The following is a 13,819-nucleotide window of genomic DNA, read 5'->3' as shown; positions in this document are numbered from 1 at the left end:
GCAGGGTCTCCTCCACGCGCGCGTCCTCTTCTTGCACCAGCAGGTGTCGCCGCGGCGCCAGGCTTGGGGAGCGTGGACCTCAGAAATGGTGCGGAGCCCGTAGCCTCGCAGGCTAAAGTCCTCGCCTGTCCCTGATGGATCCCATACGGGCGCCAGTTCTAATCTCGGCGGCCTCGCTTCCCGTCCAGCTCCCTTCTTGTGGCCTGGGAGGGCAGTCAAGGATGGGACCCGGCACCCATGTGGGAGACCCAGAAAAGGCGCCTGGTTTAGGATTGACTCAGCTCCGGTTGTTGCGCTCACTTGGAGAGTAAATCATCAGACAGATCTTTCTCTCTGTCTTTCCTGCTCTCTGTATATCTGCCTTTCCAATAAAAATTAAAATAAATCTTAAAAAAAAAAATGGTGCCAAGCTTGGCCTGCTAGTCTGTGAGGAGGGGAGAACTGCACTCCATCCCACGTTCTCATCCATTGAAAATCAGTCTTTTATATGTGAATAAGCAAATTTAAAAACTTGAAAATAAATTTCCATAGGTGAGATACCACGAGTGGCAATTGAATTAAATATAAAACTCAGAGCACTGAATTAAATGTAAAACCAAGAACCCAAGCTGAGCATTAGTGTGTGTGTGTGTGTGTGTGTGTGTGTGTGGGTGGGTGGGTGGCACAGTGACTGAGACGCAGTTTGGAATTTCTGTGGCCCATACAGGAACGCCGGGTTTGGAGTCCCCACTCCCCCCATCCCAGCTGCTTGCTAAGGTGCGCCTTGGGAGGCAATAGCTGATCATTCAAGAACTTGGGCCCCTGCCTCCCACCGGGGAGACCTGGGTGGAGCTCCTGGTTCCCGGCTCCTGGCTTGGCCTGGCCCATCATCCAGGATTACAGCATTTGAGCAGTGACTCACTGGATGGAAGGTCTCTCTCACTCCTTTCAATATATGTAAGATATATATATATGATACATATAAATATATAAATACTATATAATAGAAATATAATAGTTTTATCTATAATAGAATATAGGTAAAGCTTACAAAGCTTCTGATTTAAAAATGATATCAATTTAAAAACCAGGGAAAGATGAAACAGAACTTCATGTGAGTATAATTTTCACATCTTTTTGAGTGTCAAAAATATTTCAAGATTCTTAATCAAATAGTAGACATTTAAACAGCCATCTTATTCCAAAGAAACATACCAAGAATGGTAATACAAAGTTACTTCAAAAGTCTCACGGAAAATAGAATTGAGAAGCCAGTTTGGAGCGAATAATTTTTTAATTCTGTTATAGTGAACACCGATTTCTGAAATTCATGAATACTCATATAGTTATTATAAGCTGATGATTAGGCCACTGGAGGGAATGCAGGAAATGAGAAGTGCAGTGGGGAGGTAATATACAACCCAAGGAAGGGGATTCAAAATGAGACAACAATCAAATTACTGGAGTAAACTCTGCAAGACACTGGTAGAGTTGAAGACTTCTTGGAAACTACACCAGAAGCATAGGCAACAAAAGTAAAAATCGACAAATGGGATGGCACCAAGCTAAGAAGCTTCTGCATTGCAGAAGAAGTGACAAAGAGGAGGCAGCCAACAGAAAGGGAGAGAATATTTGCAACTATACGATTGGTAAAGGATTGCTATACAGAATCCGTAAGGAGCTCAAGAAACTGAATAGCAACACAACAAACAATGCAGTTAAGAAATGTGCAAAGGGCATAAACAGGCATTTTTGAAAGGATGAGATAGAAATGGCCAACGACACATGAAAAAAACAATGTGCAGGATTACTAGCCGTTAGGAAAAGCGAAGAAAAACTACAGTGAGGTTTCACTTTACTACAGTTAGAATGACTGCCATGCAAAAATCAGAAAATAATAAATGCCAGCAAGGATACTCTATTGATGGAAATGTAAAGTAGTACAAACGTTATGGAAGACAATATCGAGGTTTTTTTTTTTTCAGAAATTTGAAAATAGGCCTACCATATGGCTCCTGAAAATTTACTCAAAGGAAGTGAAATTACTATATGAAGGAGTTACTTGCATCTCCATTTTTATTGCAGCGCAAGGCACATTATCTAAGACATGGACTCAGCACAGACGCGCATCAGCTGATAACTGGATAAAGAAAGCACCATATGCATACGCGATGGCATACTACTCAGCCACTAACAGAATGAAAGCTTGTCTTTTGAAACAAAATGTATGCTACCGGAAATGCACTACCCTTGGTGAAATAACAAGTTCCAAAAAGGCGCGTCTTTGCTAATATGTAGTAGTTAATATAGGATACAGAAAAACGTGTCTAGGATGAGCCAGCCATCTTGTGATGTGATTGGTTTAGCTCTTGTTTATGCTCTTGGGGAACCCTGGTCTCTATACTTTTTCTTGTGTAATGTTATGATACTGGTCCATTAATCCTATGATTATATAGTGGACCAAAATTATATATTTGCAACAATTAAAGAAAAAAGGAAGGAAGGGAGGAAAGAAGGGTAGAAGGAGGGAAGGAAATCATCAGGGTTATTTCTATAGAATTTACCTATGAACTGCGTAAAATATGTTCTCTTTATCTTAATGCACATCTTTAAAAGAACAAACAAAATAAATAGAGGGTTCGGGACTTCATGTAGTGATATATTAATGTGGTAACTCAGAACAAAAATGAACACTTTTCCAGTAAGCAGGAGAATACAGACACAACAACAAAATGAAACATGAAATATCTAAAAAAAAAAAATTACACAACAATATGATAAAACTAAGACCAAATAGCTCACATGAATAAATGTAAGTTACCTAAGTTCACTATGTAAAAAGCAACAATCGGGCCTGGCACAATAGAATAGCGGTTAAAGTCTTTGCCTTAAACGTGCCAGGATCCCATATGGGCGCCGGTTCTAATCCCGGTGGCCCCGCTTCCCATCCAGCTCCCTGTTTGTGGGCCAGAGAAGCAGTCCAGGACAGCCCAAGGCCTTGGGACCCTGCACCCACATCGGGGACCTAGAAGAACTCCTGGTTTCAGATTGGCTCAGCTCCAGCCATTGTGGCCGTATGGGGAGTGAACCATCGGACAGAAGATCTTCCTCTCTGTCTTTCCTCCTCTCTATATATCTGCCTTTCCAATAAAAATAAATATAAACTTAAAAAATAATAATAAAAAGCAACAATCAGATTGGAGCACAAACCACCGTGTAGCTCTAAGCTGTAGACAGGAAAGTGCTCCAATGAAGTGTTTCTGAATGTTCAGATGCGCAAGACTAGAAACGATATATCAGAAATATGCTAACATAAAGCAATCAGGGCTCCCCAAGAACTTAAGGCTGCCTTGGGGGCAAAATATTTAGATTAAATTTTAAAGGAGTTTTTTTTTTTTTTTATAAAAAAAACACGATCCACCAGGAAAACAGAAAAGGGAAATCTATGAAACACGTCACATCACACGAGTAAATGAATAAACAAGAGTAAATGAATACAGAGAAAATCAGTCCAGTCCTCACACAAGGAATAAATGCGGATCGAGAAGACCTCCAAATATAATTAATGAGAGAAATCTAATAGCTCAAATTCTGTGCCTTGAAATGCAGACTGTAAGTTTCCAAGGACTTACGGGACATTCATAACGATTGGCCATACTGTTAGCCACAGAGAAAAGGCTCCACATTCAGTAAGTAGAGCCACTGAGTAACATGATTTGATCACAATTCAAAACTGGAGATTAGTGATAAAAGAGCAAATCAAAAATTCCCACTCCTTGGGAAATTGTAAATGCCTAACCAATGTTTGAATTAAAAAAAAAAAAAGGAAAACTAAATCAAATAGCACAATACTTACAAAAGAATGAAAATGGCATCAGGAATCACACAAGGTAGGTAAAATGGCATTAAGAGAAAAGCTCGTGCATTTACTTTTTGTATTAATTTAAAAATAAAAATTAGTTAAATGAACGAGGCGCTTGTGAAGGAAGCCAGATACAGAACAAAATAAAAATTTAAAGAGCAGAAGGAAATAATTTATAAAGGAAGAAGCAGAACTTAGTGCTGCGTAAACAAAAAATGATTGAAGAGCAAAGATAGAAGGTGTCTAGACTGGGTTCTGTCCCACCCCCGGATCAAAGCCCAGGTGGGTGTGCGAAGGTCTGACTGTGCCCCGGGGCCTTAGAGTCGCCCTCCAAGGTGAAGCTGCCATCCACCCACTCTCCCTGATCCATCGGCAGTCTGAGCTGTGAAGCCTATTTGCTCTTCTCGTCTATTTTTGGGCGGGCTTCTGTGTATTCATGCCCCATTTTTTTTTTCGGTCTACTGAATGATTTTTGTAACGTTGACAATAATGTTCAATCACACCCATTGTTTGGAATTTTCTGGTGTCATTCTCAGGGGGAAATCTGGCTTCCTTCATCTGCTAAAACATAGAAGCCCCACTCTTGTTTTTTTTTTTTTTTTAAGATTTATTTATTTAGTTCATTACAAAGTCAGATATACAGAGAGGAGGAGAGACAGAGAGGAAGATCTTCCATCTGATGATTCACTCCCCAGGTGAGTGCAACGGCTGGTGCTATGCCGATCCGGAGCCAGGAGCCAGGAACTTCCTCCAGGTCTCCCACACGGGTTCAGAGTCCCAAAGCTTTGGGCCGTTCTGGACTGCTTTCCCAGGCCACAAGCAGGGAGCTGGATGGGAAGTGGAGCTGCTGGGATTAGAACCGGCGCCCATATGAGGTCCCAGCACGTTCAAGGTGAGGACTTTAGCCACTTGGCCACACCGCCGGGCCCCTCACTCTTGCTTTTAAGAGTAGCAAATGTTACCTGTGTCTTACAAATCAAGAATTTGAGGCTCCACTTAGTGGAGGAACGTAACCAGACCCCTGCCCATCTCAGGCAGCAGGTCCAAGAAAGGCAGGCAGAGGGACAAGACAAGAGACACTAAGAACTAAGCGGGGCTGGAGAGCAAGGATGCAGTGCAACCCCTGGACAGACAGGCCAGTCGGCATTTTCTCCTGCAGGGCTCAACAGCCTGGAGGGAGGAGTGCGGGAGGTGGAGGATGGAACTAGTCAAAACTCAGAAATCCGGACTTTGCATGTAGCTCTGAAGATGTTGCATCCTATATGGAAGCACCTGGGTTTAGGTCCCAGCTCCACCCACTCCAGTTTCCTGTTGATGGACACCTTGCATGTAGAAAATTTTCTGAATTTTGTCAGTTTTCCATTAGCTAGTCTGTGTTCTGTTTGTGCTGCAAGTTTTTCATTAAGATTTAAAATTTCTTAACTTAGTTGAAAATTAAATTTTTTACTAAGGAATTTACTTTTTGTGTTTTTTCTTTTTGTTTTATAAATATATTTCATTTTAAACGGACACAGAGTAAGTATATAAATACTTAAATTTTATGTATGTTTTATGCCTTTTATTTGGATACTTTTAAAAAATGGTTTAAATATTTTTCTTTTTTTTTTTTTTTTCCTGGAAAGGCAAATCAGATTTACAGGGAAGAGACAGAAAGGTCTTTCATCTGTTGGTTCATTCCGCAAATAGAGCAATGGCCAGAGCTGATCTGCTCCGAAGTTAGGAGTCAGGAGCTTCTTCTGGGTCTCCCATGTGGATGTAGGGTCGCAAGACATTGGACCATCCTCTTTTGCTTTCCTATGCCACAAGCAGGGAGCTGGATAGGAAGTGGAGCAGCCTGGATATGAATCAGTACCCTTAGAGTTTCTGGCACTTGCAAAGTAATATCTAGCCATTTGAAGCCATGGTGCCAGGTTCTTGTGTGGATATTTTTTAAACACCAAATTGACATATGGCCATCTCTTTCCAACTGGGAGATTCCCTCTTTTTAGGCACTGAAACCAAGAGCTTGACTCTGCCTCTATTGTGAGCTGTTTTCCTTCCATTGTGTCTTCTTCTTCTTCTTTTTTTAAGATTTGCTTTATTTTTATTAGAAAATCAGATATACAGAGAGGAAGATCTCCCATCCACTGATTCACTTCCCCAAGTGGCTGCAGTGGCTGGAGCTCCACCAATCCGAAGCCAGAAGCCCAGAACCTCTTCCGGGTCTCCCACATGGGTGCAGGGTCCCAAGGCTTTGGGCCGTCCTCGACTGCCCTCCCAGGCCACAAGCAGGGAGCTGGATGTGAAATGGTGCCACTGGGATTAGAACTGGAATCCATATGGGTTCCCAGTGCATGCAAGATGAGGACTTTAGCCGCTGGGCTACCAAGCCAGGTCCCTCCATTGTGTCTTCTAGTGCAACTCTAGAGAAAGGGCTGACGTAAGCCTTGCTGCAGTGGTTTGATCAGGAATTCCACTTTGAGTCACAACCTGAATGTGGCCCTCAACTGTATGAGCAGATCAGCCAAACCAGATCATTGGCTTATGTGGCATCACTATGATCTGAGGGTTACAAAGAATTAATAGCTGCTCTCTTTTACCATGGCGCGAAAATGTTGCAAAAAAAGAGCAAAAAACAAAAACAGTGACAATATCTCAGCATAGAGGTTAAACAGTCCTGGAACGGTAGGAGAGAATGACCACCCAAGCATATGCAAGGAAGCTTAACGTGCACAATCTCATCCCTTCCCCAGTTACTCCGTGAATCAGGTGTTATCATGCTTGTTCTTCAGAACAGGAAGCTGAGGCTCAGAGAAGGTAGGGATTTTGTTGAAGTCACACAACTAGGAAGCAGCTGCTTTTGGATGAGTTCTTGTGCTGGACTGGGCAGTTTGGTCTCCCCAGTGCCACTGGAACTCTCCCGTTAGTCGACTGGCAAATATGCCAGGCACTCTGCAGGTGCTGGGGTATGACTTACAAATTTATGTAATTGATTCTTCCCCAGGGTTGTGTGTGGTAGCTGTGATCTACCTCATGTATGATGGAGGAACAGCTTAGAGAAGCTATTTGTCCAAAGGTGTAAGTTTCTGAGCTCAGAGCTCCATAGTTCCAGAGTGAGTCCTCTTAGAACACTTACTCCAACTTGATGAAATATTCGTAAGGACCAGGCTCACTGTGACATTTGCAACAATTCTTTAGGTTTCATTGGATGCCATATTGGATTTTCTGAGTCAAGTTTCTTAGAAACTCATGCTAGCTCCATATTACAGTTATTGCAGAAGTACCTCTATAGTGTTACAGAGATTTGTCATCCTGATTTGTCATTGAGCATCATAACCAGAATATAACAAGCCCCTTAGGTGTGACATTTCTACCTTCTCAGATGTCAACTGAAGCTACAGATAAGAAGTAGAAGTGCAGACTCTACCTCTAGCCACCATTTATCTCTGATTTTGAGCTGGAAGAGTTACTGCGTGAGGGACAAGAAAAGCAGAACAGGACAATGCTTCGTGCAGCTGAACTCCTCAGACACAAGAACACAGCATCCCTGTGTTTGAGCCGTGGACCTGTGGTGTGCCCCTGCAGGAGAAGGGGGTGACCGAGGAACACACTTCTGTAGGCAGCAGACCTGTATGGAGAGAAACTACAGCGTGAGTCCTCTTATAGCAGTGGTTGGATTGAAATAAAGGTTCTAAGAACAGACTCATGCATGAGATGCCTCTAAGAATTTCTTCTACAGTCTCTACCCATGCCCTCTGTAACCAATGTTTTTAGGGAGAACTTGACTCTTTGATTATCTACAAAAATAACAAATGCCACTCCCAACAAATAAATCAACACAAAATTGTGCTGCATGCAGAGGCCAAAATAGAAGGGGGAAGAAATAAATGGCAATGAACAGGCAAAATTAGAATCAGGTCTACTATTATGATTTTCTATTTGTTTTGTATTCTATTTATTTGAAAGGCACTGGGACAGAGAGGTACACAGAGAGAGAGAGAGATCTCCCATCTGCTGTTTCACTCCTCAAATGGCCACAAAGGGCTATGGAGCCTGGAGCTTCATCTGGGCCTTTCACGTGGGTGGCAGGAGTCCAAACACTTAGGCTGCCGTCCACTGCTTTCCCAGGCTCAGTGGCAGGGAGCAGAATCAGGAGTGGAGCAGCTGGAGCTTGAACTGGCATGTAGATACAGGATGTGGGTATTGCAAGAAGGGGCTTAACGCACTCTGCCACAACCCTGACCCCTATGTTTTCTTCAATGTAATGAAGCAACACTCTATAAAATAATGTTCAAAACAGAGATTTAAGTGAAGATGCGGCAGGAAAAGGAGGTGAGAGTGAGGCTATAGGACTCGGCCAATGAGAGTAGAGCTCTGGAAAAGAAGCACCTCAGAAAATAGACGCAGCTGAAGACACAGGAAGTTCTGGATGGCAAACTTGAATGGCCATGACAGTTAATGGTAGAAGCCATTTTAGGTGAATCAGTAAAGGAATGAGTGGAAAGGGATTCACTAGCTAGTGTATTAGGTATTGGAGATGTACAGGGAAAATCCTAATTCATAAGGGCAAAAGGGTTGGAGGGTGCTATGGTTTAGATGCCGTTTGTCACCATTAATATTCATGTTAGTTCCCTGTGTAACGGTGTTGAAATTTGGTGAGATCTTTAAGAGGTAAGTAGGTTGGGGGCTCCGTTCTTTGTATCTGAGTGGCTGACTTGGTTACTGTGACTGTGGATGCTTTACAAACTTGGTGCACTTTCTCACAACACACGCCCACTTCTCCACATTGAATCCCTCATCAGAAGCCAAGGAGATGTTGGCACTACAATCTTGGACTTCCCAGCTTGCAGAGCCATAATAAGCTTGTCTTCTTTGTGAGTTACCATGTCTTAGGAATTCTGTTATAGCAACCGAAAACAGACTAAAAACAGATGGCTATTGCTAAGTTCCACCAACACTCTATAACAACAAGATCAAAGACTACAGGTGTGAGGCAGGCCACTGAAAGTTGAGAGTCTGAGGAATTCCCCAGTAGCTTGCAGAAGGGCTCTTTTCTATTTAACACATAGTTGGGCATAGCTGAAAACTGAGCAGCTGCCATTGCCCCTTGTTTTAAGATGATACAAAGGCTTTTTATCCAGAAAGACAATAGGGGCTATACAGAATCTTCTCCCATCTATCTCCTGGGGCCATTAGACTTTTTTTTTTTTTTAAATAAAGTGTGTGTGTGTGTGTGTGTTTTATTTAGTTATTTTTGTTGAAAGATTTGCAGAGAGAAGCAGAGACAGAGAGAAAGCACTTCCATCCGCCGGTTCGTTCCCTAAGTGGCCACAACAGCTGGAGCTGAACCAATCCGAAACCAGGAGCTTCTTCTGGGTCTCTCATGTGGGAATAGGGTCCCAAGATCTCAGGCTGTCCTCTGTTGCTTTCTCACATCACAAGCAGGGAGCTGGAAGGAAAGCAGAGCAGCCAGGATATGAACTAGTACCCATATGGGGTTCCGGTGCATGCCAGGCAGGGACTTTAGCCACTAGCCTATTGCGCTGGGCCAGGCCATTAGGCTTGTTACTAGGGTGGGGAAACAGCATGACCAAGCCAAGGATTTGGGCACTGGAGGATAAAATATTTATCTTTACAGGTCAAGCCATGACACTCACTCAGTGATACTGCTATTCACTGTGGTCACTGAATTCCCCTGTCTCTCGGTGAGTCAGAGCTGCCACCTGGCACCCATTTCAAAACTATCATCTCCATTTTATCAACAGATTTCTGTGGGCAGAGAAAAAAGGTCCTTGTCTGACTGTCCCATTTTTCAGATGAAGGATGTTGACCAGATGGCTCAGGGAAGTCATGCCAATTAAAATCATGATTCCCATCTAAAGTTGTTGTCAGCCCCAGAATCCATTTACAAAAGAAGAGCCTCTTTCTACCCAGGAGGCAGGTATCTAAACACAAATAGACGCTTACCTAATAAAAATTCCCCTCAGTCATTTGACCAAGAAGCCTGTGGCTTATTGTTTGGGCAACTGCATCAGTGAAAGAGATGATAACCAAGAAAATTAAGAATTATTTTAATCATGGATATCTTTAGACCAAATTTGTCACCATGGCCTCTTTGATACAGTGGAGGCATAAGCAGGCAGATAGTAAAACAGAGTCCTTGCCAGCGTTTAGGTGATATGAACTTAGCTATAGCTGACATGAACTTAGCTATTGGTTCATTTTTGCAGTTTCTGAAGGTTCCATCAAAATCAGTGTTCTTGAGAATGCACGCATTCCCCAGCAGGAATCCTTGGCCTTTGGTGTGGTGGTACCATAGTTGGGAAAGATTACAAAGAAGATTCTGGGGCTCCCTCCTAAAAAAACCAAGATAGAGCATCAAACATGGTATCCTATCTCACTTATTGAGGACAACAAAAATTAGTGCCATGTTTAAGGATCTAAAGGAGAAATTGGTAAAGATGTTAGGCTTTCTGAGTCATATAGTCTTTGTTACAACTTTGATTCAACTTTGCCATAGTAGCACAAAAGCAATTATAGACAATCTGCAGGAGTGAACACTTCTGAGTTTGAATACAGCTTATGGACACTGAAACTTGAGTCGCATATAATTTTCACTTATTAAAATATGTCATTCTTCGGATTTTTCTCAGCCATTAAAAAATATAAGAACTGCTAGCCCAAAAGCTATGAAAGTAGGAAATAGATCAGATCTGACCCCAGGCTATACTTTGCAGATCCCTGAGATGAAGGACACAGCGACATTGGTCTCCATCAAGTTTCTAACGACTTTGTCTGACCTCAGATGACAATATATTTTTTTTTGGGGGGGGGAGGTCTCATTTGTTGATTTCCATTTTATTTCAAAGATGGGAAGAAAGAGAGACAGAGGTATCTTCAGTCTGCTGGTTCATTTAATTTTCTAATGCCTACAATAGCCATGATTAGACCACTCTGAAGCCAGGTCTCCCACACAAGTGGGAAACGAAAACTGCCTCTGCTTCCATACTTCCTCCCTGCCACTGCATTTCAGGGATCCGTGGCCAAAAGTGCCAACTTTATGCCATGCAAAAAGACCACACTCACTACAGAAGATGTCTTTATCAAAACATCTGCGATCGTGACCTTCAGAGAAACAGTACAAAAAGTGCTAGAGAATTCTTTTTTTTTTTATTACTGCTGTCCCCGACACAGATAATCTTTTTTCCTTCCTTTTTTAAATCAAACATTTCTTTGAGAAAAAATAAGTACACCTATTAAAAAAATTTAAATGTGTCTACCCATAGCCTTTTCTATGATAGTTTTCCTTGCTCTAAAGTCAGAAATGTTGCTTATCTAGACCTGAATGTCATCTCAGAAAAGAAAGCAGATCTGAAACAACTTCCTCCAACCCCTCTCTGGGTCCTCTCCCTGTAAAAACTCAGAGATGATGGACCTGAGTAATTCTATGCTTTTTTTGTTTTTTAAGGAGAGAAGGGGATGAAACGGAATAACCCCTACACAATGTTATAACCTTAGGCTGAAAGGAACTGTAGGCACATCACCTTACATAATGCTTAAATCTTTCCTATTACACCCACAATATGGAGCCTTCAAGGCACTAAACAGTCCTCTCTCTTTCCTGTCTGAGCTTTGAAGCTGTTGAGAAATAAAGGAGAAACAGCATAGTGACTGAAATATTAATGTTAGTGTTGATACAGCCAGGTTGGAATACATGATGAATCTGAGGTTTGAACCCAACCTCGGCCTGAAATCTACATGGAGAGAGTTGGTTGGCAGATAAGATCTCGCTCTGATGTTCTATGGAGGCAGTGGCCTGACTATATCCTTTCAGGGCACAGAGCCTGCAGGCTACTCTCCGCATAGTCTCCTGATTGAAGAGAGAATTGGGGACCAACATTCACTGGACTCTTGCTATCTCACTAGCCTGGTGATCATGGTTTCCTCTTGAGAAAAAGCCAATGAAAAGGGAGAGAAGGTGATAACTGCTACTTCATAGTTTAGCAGTCAGACACATTTTCCAGGAGCTATCCATATCTGGACAGTTGACACATCTGGAAAATTCTTTAAATGAAAGGGAAATCCAGGGTGGAATTGGGGAGAAGAAGGCGGCAGGCAGCACCATGGCATAGTAGGTTAAGTTGCAGCAACAAATGGGTGCTAGTTCAAGTCCTGAGTGCTCCATTTTTAATTCAGTTCCCTGCTAATAGCTTGGGAAAGCAGCAGAGGATGGTTTGAGTCTTTGGGTCCCTGCACCCACTTAGGAGACCTAGAAAAAACTCCTGGCTCCTGGTTTTAGCCAAGCTCCAGCCATCATACCATTTGGGAAGTGAAACAGCAGACGGAAGACATCTCTCTCTGGGCATGTGTCCCTCTCTATAACTATGCCTTTCAAATAAATAAATAAATAAATAACATTTTATCTCAGCTCTTCTTCTCTCAACTGAACATATATAGGTGCGCAAATGAACAGTTTTGAGCCCATTCACTATCTTGAGCTTTACAACAGATAACACTGTGACAGGTATGGTATTATACAAGACTAAAATTATAACAAAAAAGCCTCTGAAAAAAAAGAGGAAATATTTTTGCTACTCCTATCTTAACTCATTTTTTTCTCTTCTGGAATTGTATAGCACAAGATATTCCCAAAGTGAAGTCCCTGGACCAGCTGCCTGAGCATCCTTTGAGAACTTGAAGAAAATGTAGCAAACATGAAAGTCTAAGGTGTGCCACATGCCACATGCAAGGAACTTGTGACTCGGCATTGGACCTGGGCATGGGTGGTTTTAATTCACCTGTTAGGTGATTAGGATAAATTTTGAAGTTTGAAGCTCAAACTTGAGAGGTGGAGGATTGCACCATTTATCTCATTGTAAAAATTGAATAATCCGGGGCTGGCATTGTGGCACAGTTGGTTAAGCTGCCACCGAATGATTCCAAGACATCTTATAGGAATGCAAGTTTGAGCCCCAGTTGCTCTGTCTCAGATCCAGCTTTCTTTTGCCACAGCTGGGGAGAGAGCAGATGATGACCAAAGATCTAAGGACCTTACCATACATTTGGGGGCTCAGGATGGGTTTTGTGACTCCTGACTTTAGCTTGTCCCAGGCCTAGTGGTTGCAGATATTTGGGAAGCAAATCAGCAGACGGAAGGAGCCCTTTGCATCTGTCCATCTCTCTGTGTCATTATGACTTTGAAGTGAAAACAAATAAATCTTTTTTTTTTTTTTATTGTTCAGCAAACCCAATCGCTTTTTTATTTAACCACACAAGGCAATCTTATTTAAAATCAGGACTGCCGAACAAAAATATTCTGTCAGCCATTCATGATCTGAATTCTGGTATAGGAGAATTAAATCACAGCGGACAGTAAAAAAGTCATGAGACATTTCTGTTTTGTAATAAATAAGGCAGTGGCCAAGCATTACTCTTTAGTGGCTTTTTTTGAGATAAGCTATCAAGTCTGCCCTCTCATTCTTCTTAATGCCAGCAAAGATCATCTTGGTGTCCGGGATGTACTTGTTGGGATTCTCCAGGTACTGCATCAGAGTGTCCTCCCCCCAGGTGATGCCTTTGTTCTTGTTGGCATCTGTGTAAGAGAAGTCGGCGGCTTGCCCAGTCTTTCACCCAAAGAGACCGGTCTTGTGCTTGCCTCCTTTTTCCATGGTGTGACACTGGGCACACTTCTGCACAAAATCTTCTTGCCTTTCTCAACATCACCCATTTTTGAGGTTTGTGCTGGTCGTCCTCCATGCCCAAAAGGTCAACCCTGGGAAGCTGGACGTCCCTCTCTAAAAACAAATAAATCTTAAAATAAAAATAAACAATAAAATTTCTGAAAGATTTTTCTCCATCTGCAATTGTATCTATGCTTCACAATTTATATTACCATTTATATTATGAATATGGATTTTATTGCTACCCGAATATTTCCTGACTGCTTCTGTTCTTGGAGCGATACATGTTCAAGCATATGCATGTCTTCTCATGCCACCA

The 13,819-nt window shown here is 42.2% G+C and overlaps 1 pseudogene; it reads right to left on the bottom strand.

Moving 5' to 3' along the window:
- Window positions 1-13,223: 13,223 nt before the first annotated feature.
- Window positions 13,224-13,547, bottom strand: LOC121148033 (annotated as a pseudogene).
- Window positions 13,548-13,819: the final 272 nt, after the last annotated feature.

Source organism: Ochotona curzoniae, unplaced genomic scaffold, assembly GCF_017591425.1.
Source record: "Ochotona curzoniae isolate NIBS_2020 unplaced genomic scaffold, NIBS_Ocur_1.0 scaffold_4683, whole genome shotgun sequence".
NCBI classification, from domain to species: domain Eukaryota; kingdom Metazoa; phylum Chordata; class Mammalia; order Lagomorpha; family Ochotonidae; genus Ochotona; species Ochotona curzoniae.
This window is presented reverse-complemented; position numbering and strand designations above follow the sequence as displayed.